The sequence below is a fragment of the Halyomorpha halys genome, unplaced genomic scaffold (assembly GCF_000696795.3).
Source record: "Halyomorpha halys isolate HHAL.00 unplaced genomic scaffold, Hhal_1.1 Scaffold201.1, whole genome shotgun sequence".
Lineage (NCBI taxonomy): Eukaryota > Metazoa > Arthropoda > Insecta > Hemiptera > Pentatomidae > Halyomorpha > Halyomorpha halys.
In genome coordinates this window covers 907,537-930,704 of record NW_027111296.1, presented here as the reverse complement: position 1 = coordinate 930,704, position 23,168 = coordinate 907,537, and the positions used below count along the sequence as shown (strand labels likewise).

At 31.4% G+C, this 23,168-nt stretch overlaps 1 protein-coding gene across 1 annotated transcript in view; it reads left to right on the top strand.

The window, feature by feature from the left end:
* Fkbp14 (peptidyl-prolyl cis-trans isomerase Fkb14) overlaps window positions 1–23,168 on the top strand; it is a 273,783-nt gene that overhangs the window by 120,506 nt on the left and 130,109 nt on the right. The window lies entirely within an intron of this gene.

The window sequence follows — 23,168 nt, the reverse complement described above, 5'->3', positions numbered from 1 at the left end:
TAACTATATAAAATATATGGATACTGTTAATAAATTTAATTGTCAACCATACTGGGACACGTATAATTTCGTAGGTTTAGTGTGCTAATTAAAAGATAAAATTATTCCTGTTTACTCATCAATATTTTATTCCATAATCATATCGAGCCAGTACAAGCTCTGTATTCCTGCAATGACTTCAGACAGCAGTTACATTTCTGTAGTGCCCTCTTGACCTCACTAGAGGAGACTGAAAGAGATTATTGCAACTTTGCTACACTCCCTCGTACGCTTTCTCTATTACTATGTAAATTCAATAGTTAAGTAAAAATAGCTTAATGTTGTATTGTACATAGAAGCAGACCTGCGTACTGTTAAAATAATTTATTTATTCTTGATTTTCTTTTTAGGAAGTTTGAATACATTAATTTTTGAGGTGAATAAAAACTTCTAACCTATATTTATAACCTATTCTATATTTTTCTTGTATAACGTTTCGGGACAATTGTCCCATACTCATGCACCTTTACAATTCTAAAATTAAGTTATGCTTATCAACAATTTTTATCTATATTATGTTTTTTTTAAATATTTATTTATTGCTATTTACAACTGTACATTATAATACATTTAGTAAATCTGATCTAAGTTAAATTGGAGTGTTACAGGCGTGTAGAGAAACTACCCATTGGTTGCACTCTAATGACATTTTATATTAGCTGGTCTCGTGGCCATCTTCTTTTCAGGCGCCTCGGAGGATTGTCAGGAATGGAAGAGGATGCAAGATTAGAAACTAGGGGGTTTGAGAGTTTATAATGTAAGGAGTGATATCTGGTTCGGGCTAGATCGGTTACATAGGGAACATTTAGGTCTTTATGTATGATTTTATTTGTGACAAAGTAAGGAGCACTGAGGATTTTACGAAGGATTTTGGAGCCCCAAAGCTCAACTCCATATGTCCAGATTGGCCTTATTACAGTCATGTAGATCAATCTTTTGTAATGTGTTGGAAGTTTAGACCGTTTGTCTAGTAAGTGCTGTAATAGTCGAAATCAACGTGCAGTTTCCCGTCTTTTCAGTCTGGTGTGACGATTCCAGGTTAATCATTTGTCCAAATGTAGTCCAATGTAGCGGATCTGTTCGACAGGGGTAAGAGTAACATCATTAAATGAAACTGTAGGGCAGTCAGTAGGTTTATGGCGAAGGGTAAAGGTGATTTGATGGGATTTGTTGGAATTTATCTTAATCCTCAAATTACGACACCAATCTTCGAATATTATATATGTATATTTAAAATTCTTGTAATCATATTTGTCATATTTTCAATTTCCATATTGAAAACTCGTCATTTATACAATCATACATAGTTTAAAATTGTTTTCTACTTATATTATTTAGATTATTGTCTTTCACTATTGGTGCATTTATCTATATCTGTAGCACAAGCCAATGCTGTATATTAGACATTACTTCTTTGGACATATCAACATTTCCAATATATTTTTTTTACTACCTTCCTATTGATATGTCAATTTCAATCCATTGTGCAATTTAAGTTGAAAATTATGATTTTCTATGATTGGGTTATAGATTCATGTAGGTAGTTTCCCAGATTTTCTTTTATATTTATATTGCTAATCTATTTATTATATTGGGACAGTGTGTATTTATATTTTTTGTGTCTGCTTTATAGTTTATCGTGTCTTTAATATTTTTAGTTATGTGAATTACTTCCTGAAAACGTTTAGTGTTTTGTGTCATGTCTATTATTTTAGGATTTTGGAAGTTAAATTTATGGTTTAACGTTATGCTGCGGTCACCTAGTGAAGTGCAATTTACATTTTTTACATTTTTACAGTTTTTAATATGTTGCTTGATCCTGGTTTCCAGTTGGTTAGATGTCCTTCCAATTTATGTTTGTTCATAATATAGCTTATATACAGCATTGAACTTTTCTATTCTGTCCTTAATGATCGACAGTTGGCGTTACAACTTATTATTATTGTACAAACCAGTTCTAATAATTATTAATGTTGATAAGAATAACTTAATTTTAAGATTGTAAAGGTGCATGGGTATAGGACAATTGAACCGAAACGTTGTACAAGAAAAATATAGAATAGGTTATATTCTATTAGGAAGTTTTTATTCCCCTCAACAATTTAAAATAATTAATAATAATCTTAAATAATTAGAAATCATTTTCAAAATTACGATTGTTTTATGAAAAAATCTAAATTACACAACTTGAGATATAAAAAATAAGGGTTTCGACAAACTAAAGAGTTTGGATTTGTTGCTATTTTAAAGATTCATTTTTTTTTTTTTTTTGCCCCCTACTTCGCCGTTTTCAACATATGGAATTTTTGGGATTGTTATGTACGGGTGCTAATTTACTTATTTTTAATTTTAATAGCATTTATTTCATAAAATATTTATGCGTCGAAATAAGGTAATTTATAATTTTTTTTTGGCCACAAATTAAGAATGTAAAAGTAAAAAAGGGGAAACAAATATAAATGATAACAGAAGTAAATATCTGAAGTAACGTGCAATACTCATGAATAGTAGGAGCTAGAAGAGGACAGCGACATTTTGATCTGAAACTGTTTACACGAAGACAGTGTAGCTGCAGAAGTAGCCATCTCATTACTTTCCTTTATACACTGAGAGGGTATTCCAGTCCTCTACCTCCTGAGGCCCTGGCATCAGATGTTCTCTCAGTCTCTATCGCACTCTTCTCACTTCTTCGTATTTAGGATATTGATCTTTGATTCCTTATTGATCCATTAAAATTATAATATTGTTAATGAACCTTTACTAGAGCAGTAGATTTAAAAGGTTAGGAATTGGCCAGGTGTGTCAGTAGCCCTAAATGATGACGATAAAAATACAAATCAGGTATTAATTAAAAAAAAAACGATATTTAAACGCATTTGAATATCTTTTTTTTTAAAATAATTTATTTATTGTTATTTACAACTGTATACACATATATACAACAAGTAAATTTGCTGTAGGTGACATAGTGACATGATACAAACATGTGGAGAATCTACCCACTGATAGAACTTCAATAACATTTCTAGAGGAGAAGATCTCGAGGGCGTCTTCTTTTCAGACGCCTAGGAGGATTATTAGGTAATGAAGGAGAAGCCAGGTTAGAAACAAGTGGATTTGGATGGGTCATGGGTTTACGTCGAAGGGTAAATATGATTTAGTGGGATTTATTGGAATTTATTTTAATCCTCCAGTTTTGGCACCATTCTTCAAGGGTGGTGATGTGGGATTGGGTGGTTTGGGATACAATGTAAGGATCATTGTTCACTGGCAATAGGCATGTGTCATCGGCGTACGTGGTGAGGATAGTGTTAGGATGGGTTGCGCTGTCAACTGTGAAAACTGTATAAATGATAGGACCCAAGGATACTACCCAGCAGCAGCAGACTGACGGAATAGGGATGAATAAGCCCCTTTGTAATTTACTTGAAATAATCTGTCGGAGAGATTAGAATGGATAATGAGGAAGTATGTAGGGTGTAGGAATTTCCGGATCTTGTATAGCAGTCCTGGGTGCCAGACTCGATCAAACGCCCGTTCTACATCTAGAAAGACTCCCGAGCAGTATATTCCGCGCTCCGATGAAGACGAGACAACATCAACCACACGATGGCATTGCTCATTTAAATATCACATTAGAATATGAAATAAAATAAATAAATCTCTCAGATTTATGGAGTTCAAAATTTTGGATTGAAATATAAACAATTAACAAAATTGTAATTCAAAGGTATAAATCCAAATATCTGGGAAAATAAAATATAAAACATGGGAGTTTATGCCCTGAAGCCCTAACAAACATCATCAGGTTATTTTTTATGTATTTAAAAAAAAATTATTTATTGCTATTTACAACTTTATTCACATAAAAAGACATTAATTATATTGGATGTAAGCACTCTAATCATATTTCTACACTAGAAGGTCTCGGAGGATTGTCAGGAATAGAAGAACAAGCAAGGTTAGAAACTAGAGGGTTTTATAGGTTATGGAGTTTATAATGGAAGGATTGATTGTTGATTGATGGTTCGGGCTAGATCGGTTATATATGGAACATTAAGGTCTTTATGGATTATTTGTGACAAAGTAAGGAGCATTGTGGATTTTACGAAGGATTTTGGACTGTAAGGATTGGATACGAGAGGAATTCGAAGGTTTAGTGGAGCCATAGCTCAACTCCTGATAGGCCTCATTATAGTCATGTCTTTTGTAATGAATTGGAGATTTAGACCGTAGTAAGTGCTGTAATAGTAAATCTACGTGCATTCCCAAGTTATTCGTTTGTCCAGATGAAGTTCAAGGTAGCAGATCTGTTCGAAAGGGGTAAAAGGAACATTATTAAAGGATACTTGGTAGTCACTTGGTTTACGATGAAGGGTAAAGGTGATTTTATTTTGATCCTCCAATTTCGACACCATTCTTCGAGGGCTGAGATATGGGATCGGAGGAGTTTTTAGGATGCTATTAAAGGATTATTATTGGCATGTGTGCCAACGGCGTAAGTAGAGAGAAATGTGTTAGGATTAGTTGCAATGTCAGCTGTATAAACTGAGTAGAGGATGCGACCGAGGTTACTACCTTGAGGAACACCAGCGGACTGAGAGAAGGAACGGATTATGAGAAAGTATATGTTACAATTCTTATTAATATATTATAAGTTATAATGGTAAATAAATATATATGTGTAGGTTATTGAATCTAGAAGACGTTGATATTGCAATATTGAAGAACAGAAAAAGTTTTAAAAGGCAGAACTAATCAACTGAGCTTCGAAAAGTTGAAACTTCTAGGAAGACTTCAAATATTGTAACTTTGTCTGAAGGTTTGGCTTTATTTCAACTATCGATGAAGTCGACAATTCAATTAAATTCCCTCGGTAGAGGGGGAACTGGAGCGGGAAGGGTTGTTTCTCTTCGACAAGAAATAAAAAAAGGTTTGATGTCTCCTCCAGGACCTCTAGTTTATGAGAGGGCTCTACATGTTGCCTGATGAGAATTTTTGTGAAAAGATTATTCCTCTCTCCATGTCGTTCTATGTAAGTGTAGGTTTCATATATCAGACCCGGCAATGTTTCGCAAATTCTAGATTTAGGGATGTAAATAGATTAATTGAATAGAATTGAAAGTTTGATATATTTTGATTGTAGGAAGATATTTTGGGTGGCGGTCTATAAATGTATCAAAATAGTAAAAGAAAACTATTTATTGTTAGCCAACGTTTCGCCCAATTTTGGAGGGCTTCGTCAGAGCTGTAAGATTGAAACCGAACTCAGTTGACATTTCAGTTTCAATCATTTTGGGAATGCGCGCATTTTTCATAGTTTGGAAAACCTGTACAGTTACTTTTCCATTCTTGAGAAATCACTTTAGATTGCTCAAATTATTCGATGACTTCATGTCATTCCTTTGAAACAATTTGAACTCAAAATATTATATTACATGAGTCTGTAGTGTTGTTGCCATATTTTGAACTAACTACACAACCTAATTTTCGATTTTTTAAGTTATTTAGTAATTTCTTGTCAAGTAATTTGAAACAATTTGAGCTCAAAAAACTGTCATTTATTTAAAATTATATTTCATAACCTATCTACAGCGCTTCCGGAGGCCTTCATGAAAAACAACTGGAGGTTTTAATAAATTCACCTCTGAAAGGAATGTAAATCTGACAGTAAAATAATAAACCATATAATTAATAATAAAAAATAATGGTTTCAAATAATTTGATAAATAATAATATGACAAATAAATGAGAAATAAAAATGTTGATAACATTTGCAGCAGTAGGAAATCCACTGCATATAATCTCTTCAGTCACGCAAGCTGATTTGGCTGTATCGAAACTATCGTGTAGTGACATGGCGTAATTTATGTTTTTTGATCAATCTTAACAAAGGCTTTTAAATAAATTGGACATTTTTCCAAATCCTTTGCTTCCATCTATCACAATATCCTCCTTTCTAAACTTCACAGTCTCTCTTTATCATTTAGTGCTCTTCAATTGTTTCAATCCTTCCTTACTGGTCCTTCCCAGTATGTTGTTATTCCCAATAATCCTCCCTCTTGCTCCCCACCCTTTTCAATAAAATAGTTAATAATGTTTATCTTTGTAGAAGTAGTAGTTCTTATAATATTTGACAAAATAAACTCACAAAATGTTAATTTCTAGTTGTTCGTATTAAATGTTGGATTTTTGAAAAAATATGTCTCTTGATCCATAAGACATACAGTTTATGACACTTATCTTCGTGAGGGTAGTCGTTTTTATGATATTCGCATATGAATATAAATTTGGCAAATGAAAATTTGTCCGAACAACTATAAATCAATTTATTTTAGCAAATTTCATGAAAACTATTACTCCTAGGAAGATAAACATCAAACATCATAAACTAATAGGTGATTAGCTAGACCGGTTACATAAGGAACATTAAGGTCTTTATGTATGATTTTATTTGTGACAAAGGAAGGACCATGGAAGATTTTACGAAGGTTTAGTGGAGCCACAAAGCTTATCCTAAGATATGTTTTTATAATTGTTAGTTTATAAAAGTTCATTAAATAGAATTAGTAATATATTTTTATACTGCACCCCAAAAATGCTTAATTTGTTTAACGAAAAATTCGTGACGGCCTTCCTGGAATATACTGAACATTTAGCAAAATGCCCCATCGTAATTGGATAAATAGTAGTACATAAAGTAAGAAAAATATTGATTTTTATATATTATAAAATTTTAATATATAAAATATAAATAATATACAATAATAAATTAAATACAAATTCACAAGTTAAAAATAATCCGTAACAAATTTTCAGGAATTTTATTTAAATTATTCGAATATCATTATTCATTAAATAAATAAATTTAAATTTTCTTCCATTATAGACTCAAAACATTTTCTTTTCTTTATAAGTCCGACGTTTCGGCCAATTCAGCCATCCTCAGGGACAATCTATTACAAAACAGCTTTTATTACATCTATAATCCTCAGCAATTTAAAATAATGAACAATTATAATAATACTCGCCGCAGTACCAGACTATACCACCCGTCCTGACATCTTCAGCACATACTACCTCATCTGACGTCATTCCTTCTAGCTCTTCAACTTCTTCACACACCCAAGTCACCCCTTCTAGAACTTAGGTAAACGTCATTAAATATTTCATAGTACCTTAAACTAGCTTTAATTTGAGTGCTGATAGATATCTGTACATCAAATGGTTTTGCAGATATAGATTTTTAAAAATAAATTTACTAACTACTGATCTTTCAGTACGTCCCATACAACATGTTTATGAAATGTTGCTTTTTAAAAAGCTATATCTCGAGAACAATTTAACGTAAAGAGGCCTCTATTAGGGTTCATATTTTAGCAAATTCGCTCTTCTTTAAATGGCGTTATCTTAGGTTTTCTTTTGTTGTTCCTACTTTTTAAGATATAGAGCTCCGAATGAAAAATTAATTTTTTTTATCGCTTTGAAACAGCTGCCATTTTTTATTCCCCTACCTATACTTGGCATACTCATCAGTTTTGACTAGTAATTATACTTTTCTTCTCTTGGGCTCTTGTACTATAAACATCTATTTTGATACTCATGATCAAACATTTTTTAATAATCTGATGCCAAAAAAGTTTCTCTACCTTTGCAAATGAGAAAGTGAGAAGAAAATAAAATGTACTGCGTGACTCCTGAATTAAAAAAAAATAACCTTGAGCTAAAATTAGAATTATTTAAAAATTAAATAAATTAAAATTGATAACTCTTTTTTTTTACCTTTTAACCTTTCAAGTCGCTTTTCATTAAAATATAAATATCAAATAGTAGCAGTGGGAGCAATTTGGCCGCTGTTGACTGGCTGGTGGATGAATAGGAAGCGGAAGCAGGGCTGCCACCCTAATCAGGACTTTGATAAAAGTTATGAATACAAATCTGGCCACTTAGATCCCTGGGACTCACCTCCTCGCCCCGTTTATTTAATTATAGCGCTCTTAATAAAAAGGAGGAGCGCCTCAATGGCTAACCTTAATTACTCATTTACATTCAGATTCTTCTCCCCCCCCCCACTCACCTTTATTATTTCTTTTCCTTTGGTCTTTTTCCTCATCAGCCTCTTCATCTAGTCCTCCCTTTATCTCCTAATCTGATCCTGTGGAAGGAATATTACGGTTGAAGTTGTTAAAGGACGGGTTGCTATTGCAATCTGCAGTTTAAAGAAACGAAAAAAGAATGGAATTACTTATCGTCTATCTTTTTTTTTTTTTTTTAAATTATGGAAAAAAATAGTATTCACTATGATAATCAGACCAATTTGGACATATGGAATTGAGCTCTGGGGCCCCACCATATCATCAAATGCCTCCCGCATCCAATCCATACAATCCGAAATCCTACGTAAAATCCTTGATGCTCCTTATTACGTTACAAATAAACTCATTCAAAAAGACCATAACATCACATTCGTTGCAGATTTGGCCCAAAACTGATATGCGTCTTTTCATTCCAAACTCCTTACCAATCCTAATCCATTAATTCTTAATCTTTCATCATTAACAATCCTTGATAATCCTCCGAGGCGTCTGAAAAGAAGACTGCCACGGGACCTTCTAATTTAAATTAATGCTTGAAGTACCACCAGTGGGTGGTTCCTTCCCAAGATTTTCAGGTATATATGAAACAAACAGCATATTTACTTATTGTATTTATTATTTGTACAGTTGTAAATCACATTAAATAAATAAATAATTATGGATATGATTATTGGCCGACGTTTCGCCCCACTTTGTAGAGCTACTAGAGGGCTAAACAAATACAAAAAGAGCTAAAAACATTTTATCATAGTAAGATAATAAGCGCGAAGGCAGCGCGGTAGCCACGGGGTAAAGTGCGTGGCTGCTAACTCCTAGGACCCGAGTTCGGGAGTTGGACCGATCTGTTGAATATGGTGCCATTATTCTGGATACCTGATCCTCTCACTACTTTTCCCAGGATCAAATTAAATAGGAGGCTCGTCATAATCTCAACTCACTTTATTTTCCGTTTTTAGTGTGTTAAATTTTGTTATCTATTTTTACTCCTGTTAATTTTTAACCTTACGGTTTGAGCAATTTTTTGCATTTTCATTAAATTTATTTTAATAAATTTCAATATTAGTACTATATTGAAACAATTCAGATCGACTGACCAATCAAGGTGTGGTAAACGATTTTTTTGGTGTGAGGTTGAAATTAGTTTTTAGCACGTTTTAGAAAAAAATCGTAAAATACATTTTTATAGCTCAAAATTTTAATCTTTTGATTTTTTTAATTATGTATAAACAATAATACTATATAAGTAAAAGTAAAATCTGACTATAGTGATATCGATCTTGGGAAATGCAAAATTAATGATTTTCAGTTTTAAAGCAAGCAAGTGTTAATTTAAACACAAAGGAGGTTGAATAGCGAAAGTTGTAGGATGTGGGCGCCAATTTTGTACTAATGTAATCAATTACGGTTATATATCTAAATATTATTTTGATAAATTGATAAACTAATTGAGGATCATGAAGGGGAGATGTAGTTAATTCTCGACTGTTTATGGCGTTGTTTAGTTAATTTATGGAGATTGAAACGGTTGAGAAACTGTTGCCTCTACTGTAGGCCAAACTGAATAGTAAGAGAGCCCAAGAGGAGAAACAAGGCAGTTTTCACTCTAATTTTTGATGACTTTAACGAAAACTACGTATAATTACTAGACAAAATTGATGAGCCAACTAATTATTTTAGGGAGAAGAAAATATGCCGACTGTTTTAATACGTTACAAAAAAACAATTTATATTTCATTCGGAGCTTTATATCGTTAAAACTACCAACAACACTAGAAAACTTTGAATAAGAGCATCCTATAAAGTAGCGCACGTTTGCTAAAATATAAGCCTCATTAGTTCCCGAGGTATAGTTTTTAAAAAGCAACATTTCATATAAAAAAAAAAAAAAAATAAAATAGCAAAATCACAAGGTAGTGAATATTGAGGAATGTATATTTCTAAAAGCGTTGGACTTACAGATGTCTATTAGCACTCAAATTAAAGTTATTTAGTTGAACGTAGTTTATGACGTTATATTCGTAGGAGTAGTAGTTTTTATAATATTTACTAAAATAAATTGATTTATAGTTGTTGGGAAAAACTTTCATAAGCGAATATCAGAAAAATTACTACCTCTATGAAGATACGTGTCATAAACTACTTTATAGTAAGTTAAATTATCTTTAATTAGATTGCTGGCAGACATCTGTACGTTTTATAGTTCATGAGATATATTTTTCATAAGTTTTGTCTGAAAAACTATTACTCCTTCGAAGATAAACATAATAAACTACTTTATATCACATCAAACTGGCTTTAATTTGAGTGCTAATAGACATCTTTACGTAGTATGGTTTCTGAGATATATATTTCTAAAAAAAATTCACTTTCTGATTTTTCAGTGCATTTTTTTATGAAATATTGCTTTATATAAAGCTATATCTCGGGAACTATTGAACGTAACTCTAATTATATTAGAGCTTACAGTTTAGCAAATTTACTCTACTTTAAATGATGTTCTGTTAGAATTTATAGTATTGTTCATAGTTTCAAAAATATAGATTTCTCAAAATATACTCACTAACTACTTATTTTCAGAGTTATTTTTTAGAAATGTTGTTTTTTAAAACGATATATTTCAAGAACAACTAATAAAAAATAATAAAATAAATAAGTTGTTCTAATATTTTATTTTCAATTCATGGTTATGTATATTTCCAAATTTGTTGGTTTATTATTTATTTTAATTTTTATGTTTCTCTGAATGATGGTTGTTTATTCTTTTTGTTTTTTAGACCCAATGAAGACCTGAAATTCACGAATTAATTTTTTTTTTATTTATTTGTGCTTTTTTGCTGACCCCAACCTACAGACAACTATAAACTCCTAATTATTAGATTTTCATTTATATTATATTTTTTTATTAATATTTTTTTTTAATTATTATTTTTATTTATTTTTGACAATTATATGATCATTTATCGCTACTATTATTGTAAATAAAAATTTTTAAAAAAATTCCTCTACAATTTTTTACATCATATTTTATTTATATTGTGATTATTGTTTTACTAATGATTAATATTTTCCACAGGTACGTAGAGTAGATTCAAGGAACTCCTCACTTACAGTATTGAGTGTGAGTAAAAAATAATTTTATCTGAATATGATCTATTAATTAAAACATGGCATCGTTTTCTGAACCGTATGTTTTTAATTATCGTTTATTTTTCTATAATTTATTAGATTTATCAATACTTTTTTTTTTGAGTTTCCGCATAAATGGGAATTTCGTTAATAGAATTTAAAAAAAAAAATAACAGTTAGTTGTGGGCTTACTCCTGTAAAGATTTAATTGCTAATTAAACATTCCTTCTGTGACAGTCCTAAAACATTCCAACTGATTAATGGTTCTTTTATCTGTTTCGCTATGGAACATCAATCATAAAATTTCAGGAAGAAACCTATTTCAAACTTCTTTACATTTATTTAATTCTTTAGACGATGTTAAAGACATTCCATTTTTCAAGATCAATTTTTTTTTTTTTAATGTCACTTACCTATATATGAAATATACAATAAGGAAGAGGATTGTGTACGTGAAAAATTTCGAATTAGAGTTTTCGAAGGAAATACACGCCTCTCTGTCTGTCTGTGAACTGTTGCTCAAAAACTAAAAGTGGAACGAAACTGAAATTATATATTTAATGTCAACCGTAATTCCATTCCTCAGAACACCCGTCAGCTCCTAGTGTCCTCTTTCGTCTTCCCTCGCTTCAACTACGGTTCCTTGGTCTTTGAGCCCTCCATCTGCAGGTCTAGAGTTGAGACTGAAGAGACTCATGAATTGTTTCGTAAGATTTATCTTTGGGTTTCCAAGGTGCTCTTGGGAGACTTGTCTCCCGCTAGTATACGGAGTTGAAGTGGGTCTATCCAACCTCCCGAAGGCAATACCTCCTTAGTGTTTTTCTATTCCAAGTTCTTAAAATAAAAAAAACCGACCTATACCCTTGATCTTTTCACTCTTCGTTCATCCATCCACTCATTAAACACCAGATCCCAACCGATTGATTTATATATGCCCTCCTATAGAACCACCTTGTTTAGAAAATCCTTCGTCATACTTGCAACCTCTTTCTGAAACTCTCTCCCCATCTCCATTCGCCAATCACCCATTCTTTCCTTTAAACGGAATTAGTCAAGGCTATATTGATTAACATTAAAAACATTAGTTAAGCCAAGATCTTTTTGTAATTCCATTTTGCTTACTGGAAACTTTTAAATACTTGCCAGACAAAAATTATAATGTATAAATCATGTATTTATTCTCAGAGGGCATATGTCCCAGAATGAAATTATTTTTGTATTCATTCATTCATTTAAGGTGGTTGTATGCCTGGGGGTATGATACAACTTTTCAATAATCTGAAATACCACTTTTTCGATTTTCTCCAAAACGGCTCTAACGATTTAGATAGAACTCAGCGAATCAATGAGAAATCAAGTTGTCTTTTATTTCAGGCAGGTTTTATCTTCATCGGAACAGTCTGAAAAGGTTTGAATGAAGAATTTTCCAAAAACTCTTCCCTTAATGTAACTTTAATTTTGTTAATTTGAAAAAAAAAGTTCTCATTGTTATAAATGATAAATAATAAAAAAATACTAAAGAATTTTATGAATATCCTTACGAGAATAATGGAAACATTGTCTTCTCTGATTCGGACTGGAAGAGCCGAGACCACTCATACTTTCCCGATTGTGTGATGACTTTATCTTTTGTTAAACTGTAATATTTTTTCTTGGTAGGAACAAAATTTATATTTGGTTGTTGTTGTTGTCTGGGGCGTAAAACCCTGAGGTCATCAACGCCCATGTTTCGTGCTTTATATTCTATTTCTATAATTCTATTTCACTTTCACATAATTTCGAAAAAAAAATTTAAATAATTACTTCTGTTGGTATTTTTTATTACGTATAACAGATTTTCTGGTTTAAATCTTATTTGGTATTACCACCTCGAGAAATCCTAAAATACAATTTTTAATAGCATCAGAAAAATAAAATAAAGTTTATTCATAATTTTCCTATTCATACTGTGTGTACAAGAGTAAGTGGTTTTCCAAAATAATAAATGATTGAAAAAAAAAATCTTATTGTTTAAAATTTATTTATTTGAGACGTAGGGAGTCAGGTAGAGATATAATGCTTTTGTTATACGAGTATAACCTCAGGACGGTGTAGTACTCAGTATATTTGTAAATATTTTTTTAAAATAAAGAAAAATTTATTAATAAAAATTTGATTATCACACATCACATCCAATGTTATTATAAAAATATATGAAAATTATTGATAGAAGGAATTTAGTTAAATAATCATATATTTTTTGGGAAGCACGGTAACGCACGATCCTACTAACTCCAAGGGCCCTTGGGTTCGAATCCTGCTAGGCGGAAAATTGTTTTCTGTCATACTGTAGCCGTGAGTCAACCAATTGGGTTCTGGAGCCTTCCTAGGTCAATCCAGCCTCATAAATTGGGTAAACATTTGGCAGCGGAGTATGATTCTGACCAAATCACCTCCTTGCACAACCGTTGGCCTAATAACAGTACTTCCTTACAAAGTACTTCACTTTTTTTTTTTAACTCACCTATTAATAATAGAGTTGAAGCAGCATTTGAAAACTTTGAAAAACATAGGTTGTAGGGTATTGTTTTTATGGCTGCCAGGTCATTGTGGAATCACCAGGAATGAAAAGGCAGACTAGCTATAAAGACTGGTCAAGTCGTAACAACATCAATATGCAAAGATGTTATTTCTTGGATCAAAGAAATTAGATAGCAAGACGAATGGTTCATCACGTGAGACAAGTTAAGAATGGTCCAACAGACAGTGAAACGTCCAACCAGAAAATTTAATTTGCTACAGAGTCATCTCATGAAAAAAGAAAATGGCTCTAGTTGTCGAAACAATTAAATAAACAAAAAAAAATCACTGAATCCCTGACCCTCTATGAGTTGTACCGGTATAGATTTTAATTTAATTTTAAATCATACATTTTTTAAGTGATTAATAATTTAATCATTATATAAAATAATTATTAAGTATTAAATAAACAATATCTGAATAGAAAGAAAATATGAAATTTGTCGAGGCAGCAAAATACATTTGTAAAATAATGAAAAAGAAATGTCACGACGTTATAACGTTAATTTCATTATATCTATGGTGTATTACTTTAATTTATTTTTATTTTGTATTGTATTATGAACCCTATTATAACATTGAAGAGAAGAAAACTAATTTCTCTGCTTGGTACGTGCTTCAATTCCATAACTACTACTGTCTCAATTGACCATCTTTTATTTTTATTTTTTCTATGTCTTTTTTAAAGTCTTTATTCTTTTGCGAATTGGTAGTGTCATAATTATAAATAAAACATTAATGAATGCTCTGTAAATTTCCACTTCTGCTATCATTAATTATGCATTTGTTCATATAAAAAACTTCTTATTTTTATATTTGCGATGTTTTAGGCAATATAATATGAAAATTATATTATTTAATATGAAAATCATATTAAAAATTACAGGTGTAATTTTTGTTTTTTTTTTACATTTTTAAAATGATCACTTGCAAGGAATTTAGCTATAAATATATTTAATAATATGTATTGGTTTTTGACATTTTTAATTTTATATCTACTTATAAGTTATTTTATTTATTTTTTAAGTTATTTAATATTCTTTTAATTTTTTATAACTTTACCACTACGTCTATTATTTCATTCTCAATTATTTTTAAAATGTCTATTTATTAATAACTTTGTTTTTATTAGTTTATTTTTATATGGGTATAGAAGAAGAAGGAGTGACGGTAGCAGCGTGGTAACACGCCTCTGTGCCTACTCAAAGATTGCGAGTTCCAGTCCCCGGCCCTATCCGGGATTTTTTCAAGCATATAATTATACAATACTCACTCACACCCTTCCCTCGACCATTGGTGAGGCCCGTTAGTCAATGGGTGGCACTAACAAAAATAGGCGTGGGAGTGACGAACCCACCCTATGAAAACCACGTCATGAAACTCGCGATGCATTTTCTAAGTGCAAGAATAATAATTTGCGTACAAGACGATAGTGCGCCCTGTCTTGCTGTATGGTTATGAGACTTAGACTACCTCCCGGGCCTGTGAACAGGAACTCCTGGTCTTTGTGAGTTGAAGGTTATGTTCTCATCAGAGGAGAGTGGAAAAGGAGGAAAAACCAGGAACTGTACTCTACGTGTAAGGAGTCCGATATAGTTCCAGTGATGAAAATTGCAAGACTAAGATGGGCAGGACACATCGTTAGGATGGGCAGTGAGGATCCACCAAGACAATTACTGATGGAGCCACTTCATGGTACTGCGATGGGCTGATGGTGTTGCTGCAGATGCAACAAATATACTGGGGCTTCGGAATCCGATGGCGGCTGCAAGGGACCGAGACAATTGCTGGAGGAGGCCTGGATTCGACACCGGATTGTGAAGCCACGCTAATACTAGTATAGAAAGTTTTAACAAATATTTTTTAAATTTATAAATTTAAAGAAAATGTATATAATACATTGAATATTTGTGTTGAGTTGAATATTTGTAATCCCCTGGAAAAGACTATTATGAGATAAACGGGAAGGGAATAAAGACAATTAAAAATATAAGGGTAAAAAAGGGAAGAGAAGGAAAAATAAAAGGAAGAGAAAACTGATAACGGAATGAAAATATGGATAAAAAATTAATCTAGCATAGTTATAAGGAAAAAAATATATTATGATATGTAATTATAATTGAAAAAAGAGAACTTTAAAAGAATATATATAACTGTTCATTACTTCTGTTAGTATTTTTATTTTATTATAATATTGTTAATTACTAATGTAGACATATGTTCGTCTTATGATTTCTTATATATAGTTTTTCCCAAAATAAATTAACTAGTTACTGATTTTTATTTATTTCGTTACGAAATGTTGCTTTTAAAAAACGCATGCTGTATTTGGAACTATTCAAAGTAAATAGATAGCTCTATTATAGATCTTATTTTTGCATTGGATAAGCTAATTTATTCTGATTTAAATGATGTTTTACTGATGTTGGTAATTTTAAAGATATGGAGCTATGAAAAAAATATTTTTTTTTTAGTTTTAAAACATCCGCCATTTTTTATTCTTCTAAAGACTGATCAATTTTGAACAGTAATTATATATAGTCTACTTTAAAGTAATAAAAAATCGGAGTGAAATAATTGACTTTTTTCCCCTGGGACTTGGACTATGAATAATAGTGTTTAAACTGGATGATTAAAACCATTAAAAAATGATTAAATCACCTCCATCATAAAGCCATGACTTTCTACCCTTCAGTATCCTTTACATTACCTAGTTCTGTACAATCGACCAACTTGGAATAGTCTTTCAGTCTATAAAGACATAACTATTACAACTCCTACTGAGAAGGCGGTCTAAATTTCCAATCCATTGCAAAAACTTATTTAAAAACCTGTAATAACCCTGATATTTTGATTTACGGAGGTGAGATTTATAGCCCCAATTTTATTTTTTTTATTTTACATCGATTACCTAACGTCTCTCCACGCACATGGTTATCTAACACTTGTGTTAAGCTAAACAGAAAAGAGATAAGTCTTACCTACAATATTAAGAATTAACCATGGTCATATAAATAGCGGCTTGACACTAATTAAAGTAAAAAAAAAAGATAAATGTTGGACATGTAACTCCATCGAGGACCCATTACATATTATACTAAATTGCAGTAGATATGATAAATACAGGATTAAATATCCCCTCATCCAAAACAATAGAGCTTTCCTCTGAGGGCTGGCAGATCTAGATAGGGATACTATTCAGTCGTGCAAATATATGGCAGAATCCAAAATAACTTTTTTTAAATTAAATAAATAAATAGTAATACTTTAGATCTTTATCTCCATTCTATTATAATATAAGAACAGGGGCAGTGTAGGACTCCAATGGTAGTCTTGGGCCGACAAAAGAAAAGAAAAAAAACCCATCAAATTCCTCCTTCTTAAAATCCTTAATGTTTTCTCTTCGATTCCTGATAATCCTTCTTGGCAGCTGAGAAGAAGATGGCCATCGGACCTTCTATTGTAGAAATCTTATTTGAGTTCTGACTACCAAGAGTTAAGATTAAATTCTCCACAAGTCTTTATAATGCAATGGTACTATACACATCACAATTATTTTTTTGTGTTAATACAGTTGTAAATTTCAATTTATAAATAAATACATTAAAAAAATCACTCAAATTACAGATATTTGATATTTAAATTACTAGAAAAATTCTTAAAGAAAAGTAAAGCTAATTCTTAAAATTAAAGCAAATTAATAAATTCTTATTTTCGTGAACTACGTATGAACGACTAAAGAAAAAAAATCGATTATGTTGAAAAAATGAATCTAAAGAGTACATTTATTTAAACCCTAAATATTTATTAATTTATTCCACCTCAACCCCTAAGGTTCATTGGTGGATGAAATGGCAATTGCTATATTCTGTTACAGTATTTAGTAGCTTTTTTTTTTTTTTTTTTTTAAATTAATTTCTTTATATATACATATACTGAATAAAAAAAGGCATGTTGTTATAAGGAACGATTCTCGAATGACCCCATGTTCCACCTCTCGATTTTATTCAAGGAGCTTAAAAAGATTCATTTATCCCTTACTGTAAAGTAAACAGCTACTTTAATTCGCTTTTTATCGAACTGGGGCTTTAAAAAAAACCAACTGAGCTCAAGCACCCCAAAAACAAGACCTGAAAAAGTGAAACACCTCGCCCTAACCCTTTCCCCTTACGGGATAAGCCAAACGCTAAGCCATAGAAGTAAAAAAGTTTGTAACATATTTTTACAACTTTTTTTATATTTTATTATTATTGATAATTTGAAATTTGCTCTTCAAGCTGTTCCGAACATATATTATTTTTCTATAGTGGAGATTTAATGAGTAGTTTCATGGGCGTACCCAGTGAGGGTAGGAAGGGACAGCTACCCCCCCCCTAGAAGTGAAAAAATTAATAATATAATTAAAATTATTTTTTTTAAAAGGCATTTAAGCAAATAGGTATTTCTAATAACTAATAAAGAACTACAACAATTATGTTTCTTTTTCTTAAAATTGTGGTTTCCCTTGGCTTTCGTATGCTTAAATGTGACAACCTGATTGACTATAGTTTGCCTCCCGACTAGTTTTGATTGGGTTCGCCATTGACTAATGTGGTCTGTTTATTTAGTAAAAGTAATTTTAGTAACGTACAATTAATTTTGAATAAATTCATGAGCTTTTGATTATCATTAGAGATTGGATTTACATCCTTTACAAACCTTTGAAACGGGCAATAAAACCTTAAAACAAGCAAAAACAAATCCAAATGAAACCTAGTAAATAGTATTGTTTATTAATATCTCTCTATTATATAAAAAAATACATTTACATTCCCGAATTAATAAAAAAACAAAAGATATTTCTAAAATATTTATTTATTTACTTATTTTTTTTGCATTTGCATTTTTTTTTTTTATAGCTCATATGTAAAATTAAATATAACAGGTAACCTTAAAATACCAAAGGTAGTAAAAGGTAAGACACAAAACGAATTACTCTCTCTTTTTCACAGTAATGCACATACTAATTCACTTTTTATTTCTGTTTTAGAGGGTTCGAAAAAACTTATTTTTTTGAAGGGCACTAAATACATATGTATATATTTAGATATATGTTAATTCTGCTATTTATCTATTTAATAAAGGAGTTAAGGAAAAAAAAAATTATTTTTTAGGCAATATTATACTAGTATTCATTTATTATTTCCAATATGTATGTACATATTGAATGAATTTCATAATAAAGGTTACGAAAAAATAAACAAAATAATTGATTTTTAGGTACCATATACAACTAATGTACAAGGTTAGAGACACCGTATACTGAAGTCCATGGTTACATTTGTCGATAAAGTTTGTTCTCATTTAGGAACCCCAACATGTTCTTCCAATTTTCTGGAAGGCTTGACGTTGTCCCCAGAGGCCAAAAGAGGTTCTTTACGAGTCCAAATGCTCATCAACGCACACGCATTCCTTCTTATATTATAATATATTAAGATATATTTTAAAAACGTACATCCTCCTATTATATATACCCACCCTCATTATATATTTCATGTATAGATAACTGAAAGTAAAAATTTATTGTCTTTATCCATTATAATAAAAATATCCAAATATTCTCACACAGTTTATTTTCTTGTAACTCTTACGTTTCGGACATTCTGGCAATTCTCAAGGTTCTTGTGTATAACATTGTGAAGCTATAACAGCTAAAATTGTTATCAAAATATAGCTGGCCATTCTGCCTTTATCATAATTTATCATAGTCAATTACTTATTATTATCCCATTTCACTTATTCTAATTCTATTCAGTTTACATTGCTTATAGTAACTGATAAACAAACCGCTGTCAAACAAGAAATTAAATTATATATTTATTACGCCTGATAAATTTTATTTTATATTCTTATAGAAAAAAATAAACGTGTTGTTCAGAAGAGAAAGTCCATACATACTTAAATTGAGATCTTTAAGGGTCTGCGTTTCAATGCAATTAATAATATATGTACAGGATACTAATGAGTCTTACTGCTTAAGTGAATCTAAAGGGGTTACATTTATAGTTCCTATTAGAGTGACAGTTATTAACTGAGTAATATGCGTTTTCTTATCAAGAATGGAGTAAGACCACTTTCAAAATCAACAACCATCAATGCCATTTCTACTGCACCAAAATTTCTATGATTTGGTAAAAACAAATATACTGATATAAAAAATTTGTGATCTAATGTCCACATTATTTTCAACAATTTGGACAATTTTTAGCCACATTAAACATCTTAACTTAAGTATAAATGGAATTAGGCCACTATCAAAATAAATGGCTGAATTATTGAGTATTTAATCGAAATTTTAGTAACCACTTATAACCGCAAATTTTGATCTATCCTTAGTTATATATTTATCGTTTATACTTGCCCACGCTCAGTGGAGAAGGAGGTGAGATAAACGAAAATAATAAAAAAAAAAAAAAAAGTATAATCGCCAAAACAATTAAGAATAAATTGCTCCTTAGGCGCCACGTTATTTTTTCCTTGGAAATAACGAAAACCCCGAAACAATATACCCTTATATAAATAATAATCGAATTATCACCACTGGCGAATACCTTTACATGTTGATATTTTGAACTATCGAAATATTAAGTGAACATAACAAAAAATGATAGGTAAAATTAACAAGTTGAAAGCAGTGTACATGCATAAGAATGAACAGAAGAACTATATGTACAATAGTTTAATGATAAGAAGAAATAAATGTACACAGAATGAAAGAGGAAAGAAAAGAATTCATATCAATTAATAAAACAATGAGAACTTATAGGCTGACTTAACTTTAACTTAAATGATTAACCTTATCAACTATTATTTACATTACTGCACAAAGGAATATAGAAGTGATAGTAAAATAAAAATTTAGTTCGAACCCCACGTAGTCTTTGGGTGTACTCTTGGCAGAACACAAGATTGTCCGATATTCCCCGAGATTCCCCTTCACACAACCCAACCCCACTCGTCTAAACATATAGCTCGTGTTTTTGTTTTTCCCCATAATCCCTCTTGTCTACGCAGATATCGCCAGTGTTTTTATCTTACCATGGCAATCGTAACTCTCTAATACTTTATTGATAGATAACTTGAAGTTGTACAGGCAACCAGAAATAATTGACAAATGGACTTAGGCCACTTTTAAAATAAATGTTTCATATAATATATTTATAGAGACATAGGAAAATAGTGAAAAAGAAAAAAAAGTATTAATAGTAAAAAAACAAAACGAAAACATATAATGGAAAAAGAAGAAAACCGATCCAAGAAAAATACGAAAAGAAATCATACTCATATCGGGGTTTATACCTCCACTCATTTGCGAATTCTAAATTTTTAATCCTACAAGAAAGTTCACTATACTTCTCAAAAACTCCATCACCTTGTACTGCCGCTCTCCGTCGAGTTAGTTCGCACGAGACTGAATTCATAAGTTATTCCGGCGAGCAGAAACTAGGTTCCCCCGATCGTCGTGGAAATCGTCCTCCCTTCAGGAACTGCAAGACGTCCCTTTGGAAAGCCGAACGTGGAGAAAGAAGGAGAAAGCCTCTGCATAATTCATACAATTTCCACGCCGAGATTCCCAGTAATGAGAGAGAGGACTCGAACCTCCACCATATCGCATTCAGCCATGCCGCTCTCTGTTTGCTCCACCTGACACTACGGCTTGGCAAATATTGCATCTATTATGCAAACAGACCTATTCCGCCACCGTGCTCTAGCTCCAACGTTTTTTTTTTTGTCAATGGTTAATTATTCAAATGTGTGTTTGCAACACCTGATTATCCATGCGTTTTTATAATTTACCTAATTCGATTATTTGAGATGCATTATATACCATTGTAAAACATGGTACATATGGTACATACAACAGTAACATATGAAGGCTATAGATACTGAAAAACGCATAAACAAAAGATCAATTTGGCATGCGCATTCACCATGTATTTTTCCATTTTGCCAGTCTGATAAATATTTTTCTCTCCATGGTTACTCATAAAATAATAATTATGTGAACTACGACATCTCATGAAAGGTCAGGGGTTCAGTACTTTGTGAGCAAGTACAGTGTTTAGAGCAAGTACAGTGTTTAGAGCAACGGTTATGCAAGGAGGTTCTTAGCTGCCACATTTCCGGAACTAAGGGCACCAACATTGTGAGGCTACTCCTAGAACTCACAGAGTTCCAGTAGAACCACTACAGTGTGTAGAAACACACCAGAACTCACGGCTTGCGCAACAGAATAGATAATTATTTTGTAGGAAAATACCCCGGATGGCGGTCCAAGAAGGTACCAAAATATTAGAAAAAACAATTTATAGTTAAGAAACGTTTCGCCCCACGCTGCAGGGCTTCATCAGAGCTAAAATATACAAACAGTTAACTGATGTAAATATAAATTAGTGAAAACGAAATAATAACATATAAAACCAAAAAAAAAAAGAATTATAAAATATAGTACACTCTAAAATATGGAGAAAGAGAAATAAGATTAAAATCAAGAATTAACTAAATATGATTTTTTTTTTCATTTCAAATAATCTATGACCCATTTCGTTGACTTATGACTTATTCCATAAAATCGTTCTTAGCGATTTATTACTGATTCCCAAACAATTTAGTATTGAATAAATCTAAGAAATATAAATTTTAGTTAACTTGTATATTTTGACTTTTCAAAAAGAAAAATGTGTTAAAATTTCGCAACTTTTAAAACTTTTCAAAAGTGCTTTACTGAAAATTTAAAACATACTTTTATGAAAATATGAATATATATGGGTTTTATTAATAATGCGAAAAACATAATCATAAGTTGCGCATTGGGCCTCCATTAAGCCATCTAATTCCTCTCGTATCAGATTTTACAAATCAAAAATCTTGATGGTTTTTACTTTGTAACAAATAATATCATTCATAAGGGCCTCTGTGTTCCATAGGTAGCTGATCTAGCACGAACCAGATATCATGCCCTCCATAGTAAATTCCCTATCCACCCAAACTCATCTTACCTTAGTTTCTTGCAGACTCTTCTATTCCTCATAATCCTCTGAGGCTCCTGAAAGGAAGGTTGCGTTGAGACTTCCTACCATCAAAGCATAAAACCACAGTTCCCTTCCAGATTTCGAAGTGTGCACATCGCGGTCTGCTCTTGTGATCTCGGATAACAATAGTGCTACTGTTCTGTGTAAGTTCGGTTCCTAGAAGAGAGTGAAGCTTCCTGTCGGATCGAACTTCAGTCAGATCAGCAAAATAATGTTTTATTACATTTTCCTATTAGACCTGACAGGATGAAGGTTATCAACATTGCTTGGTAAAGTT